Source organism: Pongo abelii, chromosome 1 (assembly GCF_028885655.2).
Source record: "Pongo abelii isolate AG06213 chromosome 1, NHGRI_mPonAbe1-v2.0_pri, whole genome shotgun sequence".
NCBI lineage: Eukaryota > Metazoa > Chordata > Mammalia > Primates > Hominidae > Pongo > Pongo abelii.
This window is the reverse complement of record NC_071985.2, coordinates 101,620,063-101,640,276: the sequence shown is the minus strand read 5'-3', so window position 1 is coordinate 101,640,276 and position 20,214 is coordinate 101,620,063. Positions and strand designations below refer to the sequence as shown.

At 44.5% G+C, this 20,214-nt stretch overlaps 2 long non-coding RNA genes across 3 annotated transcripts in view; one reads left to right on the top strand and one right to left on the bottom strand.

Moving 5' to 3' along the window:
* The first annotated feature begins 2,065 nt into the window (after positions 1 to 2,065).
* LOC129049434 (uncharacterized) overlaps positions 2,066 to 20,214 on the top strand; it is a 24,033-nt gene continuing 5,884 nt past the window's right edge. The window contains exons 1-4 of one of the 2 annotated variants that reach the window (XR_008512499.2): positions 2,066 to 2,146; positions 7,907 to 8,018; positions 8,334 to 8,452; positions 14,700 to 15,114. This is a non-coding gene — a long non-coding RNA (uncharacterized LOC129049434). Of the gene's footprint in view, positions 2,147 to 7,906; positions 8,019 to 8,333; positions 8,453 to 14,699; positions 15,342 to 20,214 lie in introns of those variants that run through there. The other variant, XR_010141668.1, reaches the window with a different exon arrangement.
* Positions 16,676 to 20,214, bottom strand: part of LOC134762089 (uncharacterized) — a 24,202-nt gene continuing 20,663 nt past the window's right edge. The window contains exon 2 of the long non-coding RNA XR_010141667.1: positions 16,676 to 17,700. This is a non-coding gene — a long non-coding RNA (uncharacterized LOC134762089). The remainder of the gene's footprint in view (positions 17,701 to 20,214) is intronic.

Genomic DNA, 20,214 nt, shown 5'->3' with positions numbered 1-20,214 from the left:
TTACACAAAGTCTCAAATGGAGAGAGGACCATCAGAGTGCTTTTTCTCTTCTCAATAAATGATCTAATCCAATGTAAGAAACAACTCTGATGGCTTTTAGAGAACTTCAGCGCATTTACTGAAGTCTTCCAGGCTCTAACTTTGACCACCATTCAACTTCACCACCCATAAATGGACCCAATGACTGCTGCCAATAAGCACAAAACTTTTGCTTATTGGCAAAAAATAGAAAAGACTTAAAACTTTTGCTGCTTTCACCATTTTAATGTAAACTACTTTTGCAGCACAAAGGTCACCATAAGGTGGAGCCTTGGAAATCCAGTATAAACTATCTCAGAAAACCTCAATGGGTCCCCAACAAGCAGCAGAGGGCCTCAATAGACTTCAACAACGTCTGGACTCCATGGCCACTGTAGCCCAACAAAACCAAAGAGTCTGGAATCTTCTCCCAGCCGGGCAAAACGGAACAGTTTATATCTAAAAGAAGAATGCTGTTTTTGAGATCAATCAGTCTGGTTTAGTCCAAGAAAATATTAATAATATCATCACTCAGGCAGAAAAAAATTGAATCTCTAGGAACTTCCATGGGAACATGAAAGAAATGTCTATTGCCTGCCTTGCTCTCTTTAACAGTACAACTAATTACTGGATTTTCATTTTTTACTTTTGTTCCAATTTTGTTTAAAATGTTAACTGATTTCTTGCTCTCTTGCTTGTGGCAACTCCATGTTTGCATGATGGTTTTGCAAGGCTTTCAAACGTTGGCTGCCAATATCTTGCCCACTGATTCCATGAACGATATTGTTTATGCCCAGTTAGATCACACAGGAAGAAACTTTAGGGCCCAGGCTAGACAGAAGTAACACCCACTCAGCAGGAAACAGCTCCAGAAAAACTGGCCTAGCCCCTCAACCTCCAATATGATTATTGCCCTAAAAATCTCTTAGGGGGAAATTGAGGCAGAATAGATAGTCCAGAAAATGACCATGATCTTGGGATACAGAAACTGTGGTGACTGTACAGCCAACACAATAAGCCTTAGCATTTGCATTGTAACTGGGCTCATTCAAGCAAACTATCTTCATTAAGGACTTTCTGTTCTGGAGGGCATGTGCATTTTGATTTTACCTGTCCTCAAAATAAACTTTTGCTTATTTTAATAGCAAAAAATACACCCTCCAGCCAGGCATGGTGGCTCACACCTGTACTCTCAGCACTTTGGCAGGCTGATGAAGATGGATCACTCCAAACCAGAAGCTCGAGACTAGACTGGCCAACATAGTGAAACCCCGTCTCAATAAAAAATATTAGCCGGGTATGGTGTTGCATGCGTGTAATCCCAGCTACCCAGGAGGCCGAGGCATGAGCATGGCTTGAACTTGGGAGTCGGAGGTTGCAGTGAGCAGAGATCATACCACTGCACTCCAGCCTGGGCAACAGAGCGAGATTCTGTCTCAAACGAACAAACAAACAAACAGAAATACACTCCTAGGTGGAGATCTAGGAGACATGTAACATATGAACAAGCATGTAAAGCTACTGCGCATGAGCACCCAGAAGACCACTCAGAACATGCTTACTAGCAACTCTGTTTCCCTCTTCCTTACTAATAATAGTGTAAAACTCCCGTAAGGGGGTTTCTTCAGCGACAATCCACACTGTCTCACTCTTATGAGCAGCCTGCCTTGGAATATCTCTCTCAGGGTGTACTGTATTCTGCAATTAACTTTCAATTTTTTTCTTTTCCAATAAATTATGCTGTACTTTTTTTCTGTGTGTCTCTTGTTTAAATTCTTATAAACTAAGAAGACAAGAACAGAGGTATCACATCAGCTGTCAACACAGCAATAAGTCAGCCTCCTTCCTGTGGGCATAGCCTATGAAGAAAAGGAGAGTCGCATCACCTAGGTGCTGGATCCAGAGATATGTCACAATTTATCCCATGCACAAAATTAAGGTCATTGAGGAGAGTCATATTAAATAGTTTCTGGGCCCAGGGATATGTCACAATGGCTCCTATGAGCAGAGATCAGGCAGCATAATTACATAAACTGTGTGCTGGACACAGAAATAAGCCACCCTTTCATCTGTGGGCATGACCCAGGCAAGAAAGAAGAGTCACAGCATTTAGGTGCTTGCTGTAGAGGTATGTAACAATCTCTCTTATGGACAAAGCTCAGGTAAGAGGGAAGAGTCAAATCTCCAAGGTGATTCATGTAGAAATTTGTCACAAGAAACTTTTTAGGCCAGGCCCATGCTGGATCTTCTTATCTTCTAGATATTAGGTCCAGGGATATTTCAGAATACCCAAAATACACAAAGCTCAGTCAAAAAAGGAAAGTCACATCACCCAGTTGCTGGATCTAGACATATGTCATATCTCTTTTATGGGAAAAGCTCAGGTAAAAAAGGAAGGACATGTCAAATAGTTGATAGGCCCAGAGATATGTCACATTGCCTCCTGCTTGAAGTGTCTAGGCCAGAGACTCACATCACCTTGGTGTTAGGCCCGTGTTCATATATAAACATTCAACTAGAGTTGAAATGGTGTCTCATTTCTAAACTCAGCTCATAGGCAAGGGAGGACTCTCCTATCCTGACCTAGTTAATTGTAATGATGTTGACTCTCATTCACAAGCTTAATGCTACAGGTACGATCATGGGTCCCTACCATTAGGAAGGTCTCAAAGTTGATTACAACTCTCATTCATACTGTATGGGGCCATTGGGTAGTATATAGAGCTTGCTAACTGGGCCGAGCACACAGGTGAGATTGTGACACTCATATGCACACCCAGCCAACAGTAACTATTGTCATCCTCTCACATGAACACAGGTCAGTCTGCAGAGGAATTGAGGCTCTCATGCACAAATCCAGTCTGCTGTTGAGACGGTTACTCATGGGCTTAGACCCAACATACAGGAGGTCTTGAATGTCATTCCTACAACTGAGACAGTTGTGGGATTATTAATCTCATTCCTGGATCATTCTGCAGGTTCCATTGTGAAATTTTTCAGTGCCTAGCACCTGAGTGACTTGACTCTCTTGCATGGACCCAGCCCACAGATGGGATATTAACATATTGCTGGATCCAGCACCTTGAGGATGTAACTCTATTTTCCTTCCTTGGCACTGCCCACAGTAAGCATTTTGACATATCGCTAGACCTTGCACCCAGGTGATGTGCGTCTCCTTTTCTGCCTTGGCGCTGCCCATGGGAAGCGTTGTCATATATAGATTGGCCTCGCACCCAGGTTATGTGACTCTCCTGCTTGTGCACTGCCCATATGGGACACTGTGGTATATTGCTGGGTCCAACACCCAGACGATGTAACTCCTCTGCCTGGGCCCTGCCTACAAGGGGTATTGTGACATATCTCTGTGCTCATCAGCCAGGTAATGTGATTCTCTTCTCCTGCCTGGTCCCTTTACACAGAAGGGATTGCGACATGTTGCTGGGCTTAGCATAAAGTTGATGTTGATGTGAATCTTCTGCCAGCATCAAGTTCACAGAAGGCATTGTGACATACCTCTGGGTCCATTACCTATTTGATGTGACTCTCCTCTCTTACCTGAGCATTGTCCATAAGAGAGATTGTGACATATATCTGGGTCTAGCACTGGGATGATGTAACTCTTCTCCCTGCCTGGGTCATTCCCACAGAAGGAAGTGTGACTTATAACTGGTCACAGCACACAGGTGATGTGATTCTTCTGCCTGGTCCCTACCTACAGGAGTCATTGTCAAATACCTCTGGGCCCATCATCTAGAATATGTGACTCTCTATTTCTTCCTAGGGCCTGCTCACAATAAGGATTGTGACATATTACTTTGCCCAGTACCTACATGATGTGACTTTTCTCTCATCTCTGGGCTCCATCTTGGAGATGAATGTTACAATTAGCTAGGCCTAGGCCCTAGGTTATGTAACTTCTCATTTTTCAAAATCCTACCCACCAGAGTCATTGAAACATCTCTCTGGGCACTTCACTTAGGTAATGTTACCCTGTTGTCTGAAGCCTCCCCTCAGGGGGTATTGTGACATATTGCTGGACCCAGTACCTATGTGATATTACTCTCCTTTCTTGCCTGGGCCCTGTATAAATTGTATATTGTAATATATGGCTGGGTTGAATGACTAGGTGATGCAACTCTTATGCATACACCCTACCCACAGGGACAATATGACATTTATTTAGCTCTGACTCTCCTCTTTTGCCTTAGCCCTGCCAAAAAGGGATTTGGTGACATTTAACTGGACCCAGCCACCAGCTAATATGAGTCTCCTCTTTTGCCTGCACCCAGCATATTTTGGGTATTGTGGCATATCCTTTGTCTCAACACCTGCAGGATGAAAGACTCCTGCCTGATCCCAGCCATCAGTCAAAATTGTCATTCTCCCACATGAACACAGCCCATAATTGAGGTTCTGAAACTCACACCCAGAGGCAGTCAAAAGTTGGAAAATTGGCTCTTATAAGTGGATATTGTCCGCAAGTGGGTTTGTGACTCCCTGAGCAAGATTCAAAACACTTGTGAGGCTGTGACTACACTAAGATAACTCAGTTTTCAAAACGGATTAAAGCTCTCATGGAAAAATCCATTCCACCATTGAGATTGTGACTTATGCACGTAGAGGCAACATACAGGAGGCGTTGACTCTCATACCCAGAACCGGCACTTATGTGGGATTGTAAATCTCATCCATGGACCTTCCTGCAGGTTTGATTCTGATGTACACCTCTAGCCAGCACCTGAGTGATTTGACTTTTTTGCCTGTATGTAGCCCACAGATGAGATTGTGATATATCCCTGAATCCAGCACCTAATTTGTATGCTTCTATTCTCCTGTCTTGGCACTGCCCATAATGGGTATCCTGACCTATCACTGGTCCTGGCACTTTGTTATGTGACTCTGTCCTGTGCTTTGCCCACACGAGACATTGTGACATATTGCTGGGTCTGACACCCAGGTGATGTAACTCTTGTCTAGGCTTTGCCTACAGCGGGCATTGTGACATATCTGTGCACTGATCACCCAGGTGATGGGAATCTTTTGTCCTGCCTGGTGCCTGTTCACAGCAGGGATTCTTTCAAATCGCTGGGGACAGACTCTAAGTAATGTGACTGTCTTTTTACTGAGCGCTACCCACAGGAGGCATTGCAAAATACCTATGGGCCTCTCACCTAAATGATGTGACTCTTTGCCTGGGCCCATTTCTCAGGGGTATTGTGACATATGGCTGACTTCAGCACCGAAGTGATGTGAGTTTCTTTTACTGCTAGGGCTCTGACCAAAGAGAGATTACAATATATCACCAGGCCCAGCACCTGGGTGATTTGACTCTCCACTCTTGGCTGGGCCCTGCATATATTGTGTATTGTGACATATCACTGGGTCCAACACGTAGGTAATATGACTCACCTGCATGGGCCATTTCCACCTGGGTGTTATGACATATCTTTTTGTTCATCACTTAGGTGATGCGACTCTCCTCTTTGCCTTGGGCCCTGCACAATTTAGGTATTGTGATGTATCACTGGGCCAATCTCCTAGACAATAGGAAGATTCTGCCAAGGCCATGACTACTGGGGGCCTTGTGACATAGCTCTGCATTTATCACCTAGAAAATGTGATCCCCCCCCCCCATTTCTGCCTGAGCCCTGCTCACAAGAAAAACTGTAGATATTTCTGGGCCCAGCAAACAGGTGATGTGTTGTCAAAGGGAAAATTGTGACATATGGCTGGGCCCAGAACCCAGGTGATGTGACTCTGTTGCATATGTCGTGCTTTCAGGATGGAGCAAGAACATATCCCTGGCAGAACACCTAGGGATGTGACTCTCTTGCCTTGTCCTCATCCTCAGGGAAGACTGTGACATATCCCTGACACAGACCCAGGTGATGAGACTCTCCTGCTTGCTGACTACCCAAATGTGAGATTGTCACATATATTTTGGCCTAGCCCATAGGTGTGATGATGACATTCATACCTTAAACCAACAAATAGGAGAGATACTTTCTCTCATAGCCAGGCTTAACAAAACGTGCAAAATTATGGGTCTTCTCTTACCATGAAGGTCAGAGAAACTAAGTACTCTTGCATATCATGTAAAGCACTCAGATGGTACAGTGTCATCACAGGGCCCAGAACACAGGTGAGATTGTGTTCTCTGTATGCACATCCACCAGTCATCAGAATTGTCATTCTTACACAGGAATAGAGGTGATTGGAGCGGTCCTAAATCTCATACCTGAATGCAGTCCACAATTGGAATTGTAACTATCATATGTGAACATCCAGTCACAGTTGGGATAGTGACTTATTTCTGAACCCAGTTTACAGCCAAGTAAAGATCCTCTTATCTGGATCCAGCCAGCTGGAGAGATGTTGACTCTCATACCTGAGCTTATGGCCACAGGTATGATCATAGGTTCATATCAGCATGAAGACCTCAGAATGGATTATGTTTAATGCATACTGTACAAGGCCCACAGGAGGTACATAGTGTCCTAACAGGGCCCAGCAAACAGGTGAGATTGTAACACTCATGCAAACTCTGGTGACAATAAAAGTTATCATCCTCAAAAATAAGCACAACTGGCCAGGGGCGCGGTGGCTTGCACCTGTAATTGCAGCACTTTGGGAGGGTGAGGCAGGTGGATCATGAGGTCAGGAGATCAAGACCATCCCGGCCAACATGGTGAAACTGTGTCTCTTTACTATTTGTTTATTATTATTATTATTATTATTATTATTATTGTTATTATTTTGAGACAGAGTCTTGCTCTGTCACCCACACTGGAGTGCAGTGGTACCATCTAGGCTTACTGCAACCTCTGCCTCCCAGGTTCAAACAATTCTCTTGTCTCAGCTTCCAGAGTAGCTGGGACTACAGGCTCATGCCACCATGCCCAGCTAATTTTTGTATTTTTGGTAGAGGCGGGGTTTCACCATATTGACTAGGCTTATCTCAAACTCCTGACCTCAGGTGATCCACCCACCTCGATCTACCAGACTGCTGGGATTACAGGCATGGGACACTGCGCCTGGCCACCCCGTCTCTACTAAAAATACAAAAATTAGCTGGGCCTGGTGGCATGTACCTGTAATCCCAGCTACTCGGGAAGCTGAGACAGGAGAGTCACTTGAAACCAGGAGGCAGAGTTTGCAGAGAGCCGAGATCACCCCACTGCACTCCAGTCTGGCGATAGAGTGAGACTCTGTCTCAAGGGAGAAAAAAAGAAGAAAGAAAAAGAAAGAAAGAAAAAAAGAAAGGAAGAAGAAGAAGGGAGGGAGGGAGAGAGGGAGGGAGGAAGGAAGGAAGGAAGGAAGGAAGGAAGGAAGGAAGAAAGAAAGAAAGAAAGAAAGAAAGAAAGAAAGAAAGAAAGAAAGAAAGAAAGAAAGAAAGAAAGAAAGAAAGAAAGAAAAAAGAAAGAGGAAAGAAAGAAAGAAGAGAGAAAGAAAGAAAGAAAGAAAGAAAGAAAGAAAGAAAGAAAGAAAGAAAGAAAGAAAGAAAGAAAGAAAGAAAAAGAAAAAGAAAGAAAGAAAGGAAGGAAGGAAGGAAGGAAGAAAGGAAGAAAGAAAAAAAGAAAATTGACTCTCATATATGGATCTTGTCTACAGGTAGGTTGGACTCTCAAACCAAAATTCATTACGTCTGTGAGACTGTAACTCTCCTAAGGGGACACGGTCAGCCAGAAAAGACTCATTTATGAATCCAGTTCACTGTTGAGATTGGGACTGTTGTACTTAGGCCCAACATACAAATTCTCATGCCTGGAATCTGGACATGTGTGGAGTTGTTCATCTCGTCCCTGTCGCTTTCTGCAGGTGGGATTGTGACATACATCTCTGTCCAGCTCCCAAGTGTTTTAGCTCTGTTTCTTGTGTCTGCTCACAGATGGAATTCTGATATATCACTGAAGCCAGCACCTAGGTGGCATGACTCTTATCTCCTGCCTTGGTGTTGCCCACAGGGGACGTTGGAACATATCACTTGGCCTTGCACCTAGGTAATGTAAGTTTTCTGTCTTGCATTAGTGCTACTCACAGGGGCATTGTGATGTATTGCTGGGTCCCACATCCAGGTTATGTGACCCCTCTGCTGGTGCCCTGTCCACAGTGGCCATTGTGATGCTGCATCCAAAACCTAGATGATCTACCTCTCCTTCCTGAGCTGTGCCTAAGGGGACATTGTGAAATATCTATGTCCCCATCACCCATGTGGTGTGATTTTCTTCTCCTGCTTAGTCCCTGCTTAAAGAAGGGATTGTGACATATCACTGTGCCCAGCACCTAGCTCATGTTACTCTTCTTTTGTTTTTCAGGACTTGTTTGGAAGGAGATTGTGATATACTGGTGGGTCAAGCTTCTAGGTGACATTACTCTTTTGACTTTGCCCTGCAAGCAGAAAGCACTGTGAAACATTATTGGGCCCAACACCAAAGTGAGTCTCCTGCCTGAACCCTGCCTACAGCAATTTGTAACATATGGCATTGTGACATATATCTGAGCCCATCAACTATTTGACAAGACTCTTCTTTTTTAACAAGGGCTTTGCCCACAGGAGACATTGTGACATAATTCTGAGCCCAGTAAATAGGTGATGTTTCTTTGTTTTTTGCTTGAGCCCCACATTGTGACATATTCGTGGTCCCAAAACCTGAGGGAAGGGAAACTCCTGCCTGAGTCTTGCCTACAGGGAGCCTTGTGAAATATTTCTGCGTTCATCACCTTAAAGATGTGGCCTTCATCTTCTGCCTTGGCCATGTTTACAAAAGTGAGAGTGAGTTATTGCTAGGCCCAGCACACAGATCCTGTGATTCTGCATCCTGGTCTCTCCAGAGGGGTCATTTTGAAGTATCTCTAGACCCATCACCTAGATGATGTGATGCTCCTCTTCTCCCTGAGACCTATCCACAGTGGAGATTGTGAAATACAGCCTGGCACAGCACCTACATGATGGTACTCTCCCCTCATGCCTGGGTGCTACCCATGGGGGTGATTGTGACTTATAGCTGTGTACAGTCTTCAGGTGATATAACTCTCCTCTATTTTTGGGCCCACACACACAGGGCATTGTCACATAGCTCTGCTCCTCTGACCTAGGTGATGTGACTCTCCTGTCTGTTACCTCCTCTTAGGGGGTATTGTGATATATTGCTGGGCCCAGAACTGAGGTGATGTGGCCTTTTCTCTTGCCTGGGCCCTGCATACATGGTGTATGGTGACATATGTCTGAGTTGAACACATAGGTGATGTGACTCTTCTGCATAGGTCTTGCCAACACGGGTATTATGACATACCTTTCTATTCATTTCCTAGGTGATGTTACTCTCCACTCTTATCTGGGCCCTTCCAAAAGGAGGATTGTGAAATATCTCTGACCCTACCACCAAGATGATGTGACTCTTCTCTTTTGCCTGGGCTTTGCATATTTTGGGTATTGTGACATATTCCTGGGCCCAACACTTAGGGGATAAAAGGTTTATTCCTCTACCTTACCCATAGAGAAACTTGTGATGTAATTCTGCATTCATCACCAGAAGATGTGATGGTCTTCTCCTGCCTGCATCCTGACCACAGAGAGGATTGTGACATATTGCTAGATTCAGCACCCAGGTGATGTGACTCTGCTGCCTGGGTCCTAATTTGAGGAATGGATTGCAACATACCCATGCCTGAGCATTCAGGTAATGTGACTCTCTTGCCTCATCCCTGTTCTCAGGGAAGATTGTGACATATCCCTGGCCCAGCGTCCAATCGATTTTACTCTCCTGTTATCTTCCTATATGCAGGTATAATTGTGACATATATCTTGGAGCACAAGCTCACAGGTGCAATGATCACTTTCATATGTCAAACCAGCCAATAGGAGAGATACTGCCTCTCCTAGCTACACTTAGGAAATTGAAAAAAAACCCTGGGTCTCCTCACTAAGATCATCCACTCTCTCACACATTACATAAAGCCCTCAGGTGGTACAGAGTCTCATCACAGGGCCCAGCACACAGGTGAAATTTGTTTCTCATATGCACACCCTGCACCCTCCTGACCATTATTATTTTCATCCTCACACATAAACAGAACCCACTGGTGAGGTCCTGAATTTCACACATGAATGCAGTTTGTAGCTGGAATTGTGGCTCTCATATGTAAATATCTGGCCACAGTTGGAATGGGAACTTTGTTATAAACCCAGCTCATAGAAAGGTGATGATTCTCTTATCTGGACCCCGCCAATTGTAAAGATGTTGACTCATATATTGGCTTAGGGCCACAGGTATGATTGTGGGTCCATATCAGCATGAAAATCTCAGAACAAATTGAGACCATCATGCATACCATCTAAAGCCCTCAGGTGCAACACAGAGAGTCCTAACAGCGCTGAGCACACAGTAATATAATGACATTGGGATGCATACCCAGCCAACATTAAAGATTGTCGTACTTTCACATGATCATATTTCACTTTTGAGGCTCTGAATCTCACACCCAAAGGCAGTTTCAAAAGTTGAAAAATTGACTCTCATATGTGAGAGTCACAGATGTGTTGATGACTCTCAGATCATGAGTCAGCACACCTGTGAAGCTGTGATTTCACTAAGGAGACAAAGTCTGCAAGAGAAAATGGGGCTGCCATGAACAAATTTAGTCCACTATTGAGATAGTGACTTGTATACTTAGATCAAACATACAGAAGCTGTTCATTCTCATGCCTAAAACCAGAATATGTGTGGGATTAATCTCATCTCTGGACCTTCCTGCAGGTGTCATTGTGACAAACATACACATTTGTCCAGCACCTTAGTGATTAGACTCTTCTGTTTAAGCACAGCTCACAAATAAAATTGGGACACATCATTGGACCTAGAACATAGGTGATGTGATTTTATTCTCTTGCCTTGTTGCTGCCCACAGGGAGCATTGTAACATATCACTGAATTTAACACCTAAGAGATTGGAGGCTCCTGCCTGAACTGTGCCCACCGGGGGCCTTGTAGCATATCTCTGCATCCATCACCAGAGGATATGACTATCCTTTCTGCCTGCACCTTGCCCACAGGAAAGACTGTGACATATCACTGGGCCCAGTAATCAGTAATCAGATGATGTGTCTCTCCTGCCATGGCCTTGCCCACAGGGAGTGTGGTGACATATCACTGAGCCCAATATTCAGGTGATTTGACTTTGTTGCTTGTACTCTGATTTCAGGAGGGGATTGCAACATATCCCCAGTGAGCACACAAGTGGTGGGACTCCCCTTCTAGCCTCCGACCTCAGAAAACATTGTTACATATCCCTGGCCCAGCCTTAGGTATGTGACTCTCCTACCTGGTCCCTGCCATCAGGGAAGATATTGACAGATCTCTGGCCAAGTATCCAGGTGATGTGACTCTCCTGTTCACTCCCTACCCAGAGGAGAGATTGATACACATATCTTGACCAGCTCACAGGTGTAATAATGACTTTCATACCTCAAACCTGCCAATAAGAGAAACGCTGTTTTTCATAGCAAGGCTTTGGAAAACGGGTAGGTCCTAAGTCTTCTCTTTGTATGGTCTTTGAGGAATACCACTCTCTCTTATGTTATATGAAGTCTTTGAATGGTACAAAGAATGTTATCACAGGGATATGTTGCATAACCTAGGGGAGGGGCCCAGCTATATGTCATAATTAGCCCAGGGGGCAGGGCCCAGGCATGAGAAGAGAGTCACATCACATATGTGCTGGCCTAAGTGATATGTCATCATTCCCACTGTGGACAGGTCTCAGTAAGAACAAGAGAGTCACATCATTCTAATATTGGTCTCAGAGATATATCACAATGACTCCCTTGGGCAGAAACCAGGAATAAGATTCACATCACCTGTGGGCTAGGCCCAGAGATGTCACTCTTAATTCTGTGGGCGTGTCTCAGGCTGGAGAGAAGAATCACATCACCTAAGCACTGGACCAAGAGATACGTCACAATCTTTCTCATGGGCAAAGCCCAGGTAAGAGAATAGAGCCATATCAAACAGTTCATGGGCTCAGAGATATGTCACAATGCTCCCTGTGGGCAGGGTTCATGTAGGACACTCACATTACATTGGTGGTTGTTCAGCAATACGTCCCAATGACTTCTGAGGGCAGAGCCAAGACAAAAGAGTAAAATCATTTTGGTGTTTTACCCATCGGTATGTCACAATCTCCCCCGTGGGCGGAACCTGAAAAAAGGGAAGAGTCACATTAGCTAAAGGTTGCACCTAGCGATAAGTCACAATTCACCCTGTAAGCAGAGACTAGACAGAAGATAGAGTCACATCATCTAGTGGCTGGTGCAGAGATATGCCACCATGCCCTTTCTAGGCAGGGTCCAGACAGGAGAGCTATGTCACCTGTATTTTGGACCCAGTAATATGTCACGAAAGCCCATGGACAGAGCACAGGAAAGACAGTCACATAACCTGAATATCAGGTTCACTGGTATGTCCCAATGTCTCCTGTGAGCATTGCCAAGGCAGGAGTGAAGACTCACATTACCTGTATGCAAGACCCAGTGATACATCACACGGAGGAGTACCACTGTCTTGCATATTGTATAAAGTATGATAGAGAAATTGTCACCACAGGGCTCAGCGTACAGATGAGATTATGCTTCTCAGATGTACACCCCACCAATATTCAGGATGGTCTCTATAACACGTGGAGAGAGCCCACTCTTGAGGTCCTGAATTACACATGCAGACATGGCCCACAATTGGGATGGTGACTTTCATATGTGAACATCCAGTCACAGGTGGGATGGTGACTCATTTTTAAACACAGCTCATAGGCAGTTAAGAACTCTTATTTGGACCCAGCCAATTAAAAAGATATTGACTGTCATACCTGGGCTTAAAGCTAAAGGTACAAGGGAGGGTCCATGCCTGCTTAAGGTTTCAGAGAGGATTGTTACATTCACGCATACTATATAAAGACTTCACGTGGTGAAGACAGTGTCCTGACAGGGCCCAGAACAAAGGTGAGATTGTGACACTCATATGCACACTGAGCCAAGAGTAAAAACTGTCATCTTTTCACATGAACACAGCCCAGTGTTGAGGCTGTGAATCTCACACCTGGAGGCAGTTGAAAGTTGACTCTCATAAGTGGATGTGATCCATGTTTGTGTTAGTGATTCTAAAACCAACATTCAGTAAACACGTGAGGCTATGACTCCATTGAGGGGCCACGGTCCTCGGGAAATATTGAAGCTGTCATGCACAGATCCAGTCCGCCATTGAGACTGTGACTTGTATACTTAGACCCAACATACAGAATGTGTTTGCTCTCACACCTAGATATGGGAAATGTGCAGGATAGTCAGTCTCAACCTTGGACTGGAGGTGTAACTGTGAAATACATCTCGGCCCAGCTCTTGACTGATTTGATTCTTCTGACTAGCCCAACCCATAGATAAAATTGTGACATTATTGAACCCAGCACCTATGTGAGGTGCCTCTGTTCTCTTGCCTTTGCACTACCCATAGGGCTCATTGTGACATATCTCTTGGTCTTATACACAGTTAATGTGAGTCTCCTCTTTTGCCTTGGCACTGCCTACAAGGGATATTGTGACATATCCTTGAGACCCACACTCAGGTTATGTGACTCTTCTGTCTGCAGTCTGTAACATAGGACATTGTGACATATTGTTGGGTCCAACACTTAGGTCATGAAAGTCTATGGTGTGGGCCCTGGCTACAAAAGACATTGTAATATATCTCTGTGCTCATCACCCAGGTGTTGTGACTCTCTTCTCCTGCCTGGTCCCTGCTTACAGGAAGAATTGTGATAGTTACTGGGCTCAATTCTTACCTGAAGTGACTTTCTTCTTTCTAGATTCTTCCATCAGAGAAGATTGTGACATATCACTGGGCCCCTCGCATAGGTGATTTGACTCTCCTGCCTGGGCCCTCCTTTCAAAAAGTGATATGTCTCTCCTGCTTTGTCTCTGCTTGAGGGTGAATGCTATGTATCAATGGAACCAGCACCTAGAAAGTGTGACCCTCCTCTCCTACCTGGGTCCTGCATACCTTCTGTATTGTGACATATGGCTGGATCCAACACTTAGAACTCTGCTAAATGGACTTTTCCATTAGGAGTATTACGACACAACTTTTTATTCATCACCTGGGTTATGTGACCCTCCCTTTCTGCCTGGGTCCTGTCAAAAGGAGGGATTGTGACAAGTCATTGAAACAAGCACCCACATGATGTGACTCTCCTCTTCTGCCTGGGCCCTGCATATTTTGGATATTGTGATATACTGCTGGGCACAATACCTAGGGAATTGATGGCTACTGCCCAAGCCCTGTTCACAGGGGGCCTTGTCACCTCTCTCTGCATTCTTCACCTAGAAAAAGTACCTGCACCCTGCCTACTAAGAAGATTGTAGCAGATCACTTGTCCTAGCAACCATGTGATGTGAGTCTCCTCTGCTGCCTTGATGCTGCTCACAGGGGACATTATAACATATCACTTGGTTCTGCACTAATGTTTTGTAATTTTTCTGCCAGGGCCCTACAAAATAAGCTATATTTCTGGGCCCAACACCCAGGTTATGCAGCTCTCCTGCCTGGGCTCTCCTTAAAGGGGACATTGTGACATATCTCTGCACCCATCACTCAGAATACGTGACTCTTATTTTGCCTGTTTCATGTTTACAGAGAAAATTGTGACATATCGCTGAACCCAGGACCTAGCTGATGTGGCTCTGCTCTTCTATGTTCTGCCAACAGTAAGGATTGTGACTTATCACTGTGCCCAACACCAAAGTGACATTACCCTTTTGTCTTAGCACTGCCCTCAGAAGTCGTTGTAACATATTGTTGGGCATCGTAACATATTGCTCAGCAAGGTGATGTGAGTCTTCTGCCTGGATCCTGCCCACAAGCAGTATTGTGAGATATCTCTGAGCACATCCACAGTTTGATGTGATTCTTCTCTTTTACCTCGGTTTTGTTCATAAAAAAGATAGTAATGTATCTCTGGGCACTCCACTTAGGTGTGTGATTCTCCTCTTTGGCTTGAGTCATGCCCACAGAAAGAAGAGTAACCTCGTTGACAGCAGCACACAGTGATGTGAGTCTTCTACCTGTTTTACCTCACAAATGTTCTTGTGACATATCTTTAATTCCAGAATTTAGATAATGTGACTTTCTTCTTCTGCCTGAGACCTGTCCAGAGTGCAGATTGTGGCCCAGGAAATATGTGATGTGACCCTCATCTCATGCCTGGGTCCTGCCCACTGGAGTGATTATGACACATAGTTGGACCAAGCTTCTAGGTTAAGTGACTCTCTTCTTCTTCCTGAGCCCTATTTACAGGTGGCATTATTAAATATCTCTGGGCCTCCCACCTAGGTGATGTGACTCTCTTTTGTGGGCCCTCCCCTAAGGGGATATCATGACATATTGCTGAACCCAGCACTCAGGTGTTGTGACCCTTTTTTTTTCCCCTGGGCTCTGCATACATTGTGTATTATGACTTTTTTGGTTCAAAATATAGATGATGCAACTCTCCTGCAGTGGCGCTGCCCACATGGCATTATGAAATATCTTTTTATTCAACACCTACGTGACATGACTCTCCTCTTCTGCCTGGGACCTGCCCAACAGACAGACGGTGACACATCTGGAACCAGCACTTAGGAGATATGACTTTCATCTTTTGCCTGGGCCTTGCATATTTTGGATATTGTGCCATATCACTGGGCAGAACACCTGTGTAATGTGACTCTATTTTCCTGTCTTAGTGCTGCCCACTGTGAGCTTAGTGATGTATTACTGGGCCTTGCTCACAGGTGACGGTTGTCTCCTCTCCTAACTTGGCACTGCCCACAGGAGGCATTGTGAAATATCACTGGGCCCTGCATCCAGGTTATGTGACACTTCTGCCTGTGTTCTGCCCACATAAGAGGAATAGTCACATACTGGTGGATTCAACACCCAGGCGATGTAACACTCTGGCCTGTGCCCTGCCTAAAGAGGGCATTGTGACATAACTCTGCACCTATCACTCGGGTGATGTGACTTTCTTCTGCTGAGTAATTCCTGCTCAAGTGGGGATTGTGACATATCAATGGGGGTAGCACCTAGCTGATGTAACTATTCTCTTCTGCCTAGGTTCTTCCTGCAGTGGAAATTGTGGCATATCACTGGGCTTAACGCCAAAGTGACATTAGTTTTTTGCCTTGGTTCTTCTCTTAGAAGACATTGTAACATACTGTTGGGCTCAGCACCAAAACCATGAGTTTCCTGTCTGGACCCTGCATACACGTGTCATTGCTATATCTCTTGACACTTCAACTCTTGGTGTGACTCTCTTCTGTTCCCTGGGCTTTGCCTATAGGAAAGCAAGAGCCTGGGCTCCAGAGTCAGCCACCCATCTGTGCACAGACAAGCAGAGGTCTCCTTAAGCTTCAGCGCAGTCTGGGACCCTAGCTTTTTTTGTATCAATTTGTTCGATGTGAGGCCCAGTCATGAGTGCCCTTCTTGACTGGACTCAAGGAACATGAAAAGGCCAACTTGTTTTTGTGATTGTCTGTTGTTTTTCAATTACTATTTCTCAGAAACAGTGCTGGATGAATGCCTCAAGGAGCTCACACAACCTGTTCTGGGACTTAGTGATCATTGTTTGTGTCTATGTTCGTTGAGTTCAAATTTAATATTTAAATTTTCCTTCACATTCAGCCTCAGTTTGACACCCAATTGTAGGAAAATGTTTTTACAGATATACGGGGAAGGCACAATTGGTATAGATTACAGATACACGGTAAGCAGAGGAGAATGAAAAGCACAATTAATAAAACAACACCCACCATGGCCAACGCCAATGCCAGTGTGACAGCCAATCCATGATGGGGTCCTGACGGTCAGATTCTAACTGTTATACTTGTCCTTGCGTGTCTTGAGCAAGGAGAGTAATAATGTGAGAATTGTCAGGGATATACACACAACATTCAGTATGTAGCAAGGCTCAAACTCCTTCTTGGGCTGTGGTAGGCATACCTAATGCCATTCAATTTTGCAACACAAGAGTACGCAGCTGAGCAAATTCATCTGATAACAATAAAAGTCCAATGCTACTATCATTAAGAGCTTTTTCTACATGTAGGCTTAATGTTTTCCTTTGTTGCTGAAACAGGATTATACCAGGGGCAGGGGAAGAATACTGTGATAGGGTACCACCACCAGGGAGTCTGGCACATTCAAAACCAGCAATGTTTGTCTAGATTACTGGGGAGGAGAATATTATCCTGGATGGTGAATGGAATTAATGTCACCCCCCAAGTGCATCTCCCCATCCAATATAGGGCCAGGTATTGCCACCAATAGGATCTGCATACCCAGAGGGGCCCCCAGGAGACTACAATGGTTATACTATTATTATAGTGTATTAAGATGTTATTAAAGTAGCAAAGGAAGTCCAGGTTGGATTGCAACTGTTATTGTTGTGGCCCCATTGGTAGCGACAGAGCCATTCAGAAATGTTGGCGAGGACAACTCTCCAAGGTAGTCCATTTCCTGTGGCCTCTGGCAATTTGATGCAAAGCCAACATTGACTGCAGTTGGCTTCTGTTGCAATGGTGGCTGCCCAGTTGATGAACTCATACTCGGCATCAGACATGATGACCCAGGTACTGATTACTAGTGGACAGGTTATTCTCTGTAATAACAAAAGTGGAGAGAAACATGATATTGCTTTTCATTTTTAAGAAATTGTACTATCCCTTTATTTTCTGCTCCTATAGCTACAAGGTGACCAGCCTTAGGGGTGGGATCTGATGGAGGCTGTATCCATATTTTGGATCCAGGATTTAAGCTACCTGTACTAGTGGATCTGAATTTCCCAGTTCTGTATGTAGCCTCTGTTGGGGCAAGATTTCCTCGGGGGTTAATTTTTAACAAGGTACCACTGATAATTGAGCAACCCGCATCTGCAGTCTTATAGCAGAAGAATCTGGAGTGGTATTGTATAAAGTGAACTTTAACTCTCCCCGGTAATCATTATCAATTATACCACCATACATTATAATGTATCTCATTGCCAGGCTTGAATGTGTTGTAATCCATTCATCCACATTCAAGTTTGCATGTATGGTGGAAATTGTGGCCTGTCCATCTGACTACTGATTAATATTCTGTCAAGAGAAAGCAGAGATGCATGGGCATCATTATGGAAAACAGCAATAATGGTAGTGTGCACAGGATTCAGATATCTTCCCAGTATTGTTTTCTCCAAACCTCTGTATTCCTAATTGACCATTTGTTTCCTTGCCATTCAGGCATCTAGGTAGTAAGACCATTTGCTACTGACGAAGAGTCGGTATACAAGTAACAAATCCCTCTGGCCTGCTTCTGAATAGCTCAGAGGATGGCTACTAGTTCAGCCAGATGGCTTCTCATACCCCTCCCTTCATCAGAAATGTTTATATTTTTAACAGGATTATAAGCCACAGCCTCCCAGCGTCGGGTCCCACCAATGTATTTGGTGGAACCATCAGTAAACCAAGCATGTTTCTGATCCTCTGGGCTTAGTTCTTTAAAGGATTTGCCCCATTGGGCAAGGGAGGTTTCCTCCCCTATCTGCAAGACTTGCTCCGTGGTTTGCTGTGCTGACAAGTTTTGCACATCCTCATATAAAAATGATACCCGTTTTGGTTATGGCTTAGCCTGGTCTTGTATGTACCATTTCCATTTTATGATGTTACTTTCTTGAGTGTACCCTATCCAATGAGTTTTGAGGGAGCTCATGACCCAAGTCATAATAGGAATTTGGGGCCTCATAAAAACTAAAACAAAGGTGTTCTCTTTCCTGTAAAACCCAGTAGCAGGCCAACAGTTGCTTCTCAAAGAGCACAAGCTTTGCCAGCCTCTGACAGCTTCTGGGTCTAAAATCCCAAAGGTATCCTCTTCCCATCTTGTTTCTACCTAACACTCCAATTAGCATGTTTATCTAGGACAGTTATTTGCAGATCTACTGGCCCATCCTGTAAGGGGCATACAGTTGCTCTGCTTGTTTGGCTTGTTGAAAAGCCATGCTCTCTTTCTCTCTTCAGTGAAAGTCATAGCGTTTTCTAGTGACTGCATGCAGAGGTTGTAAAATGTTATCCAAGTGGGGAATATGATGTTTCCAAAATCCAAACAAGCCAATACAACCTTGGACCTCCTTTTCAGTGGTAGGGCTGCAAATTCTAGTATTTCAGCCTTAGCCTTTGGTAAAATGGACTGTTTCCCTGCATTCCATAGGATGCCAAGGAACTTTACAGTTTGTGCAGGTCCTTGAATTTTACTACGGTTAACTTCCCATCCTTGAGATAGGATTTGGGTTTTTACTGGCTCCAAGCCCCAGCTGACTAGTTCTTCAGCCACTCAGACAGCTGTTTTTTTCAGCAATAGGCTGATAACTTTGAGGCTGATCAGTCAAGACATAGGCCTGGCCATGGGCCAGGGCCAGTCTGGAAGTCAGATCAGCATTTTCCTTTTCTGGCTTACATTTCTCTTGTAGCAACTGATTCCTATCTTGACACATTAACTTCTAAGCAGTAAGCGAGCACCATCCATGCTGGCAAATTCCCTCAGCATCCCATTTACCAACTGGGATTCCCTGCAGCTAATCACACACAGCCATTGATTCAAAATGCACTAATTTAGAGTCCCAATTTTCATAAAGGCCCGTTCCCTTGGACCACTCAATGGCCAAGGGGAAGAACTGGGGGAGTTCCCATCCGAAGGTATGGAAAGCCCCTGAGCTCCCAGTCTGGTCCCTGCAGCCAAAAAATGGCATACTTTTGCTTTCGGATCCTGTTCATGAAGCCATAAATGTTCTGTATGGTAAATGCTCAAGGAGAGAAGAAAAGACACACACACAATACCTTTAAGGGTAAACAAACTTTATCCCATGTAAATTGCAATGCAGATATAATAAGCAAATGATATAATAAGCAAGTTGCAATGGGACGGGGAGAAGGGAAAAGATACATATATATTTACACTCATCAGACTATGGAGGGTTCACCACCAGACTGCGAAGAAACAGCCTGGGCTCCAGAGTTAGCTACTTGTCTGTGCACAGATGAGGACAGATCTCATGAAGCTTTGGCACAGTCTGGAACCCTAGCTCTTTTTGTAATGAGTTATTTGGCATGACGTCCAGTCAGGAGGGCCCTTCATCACTGGG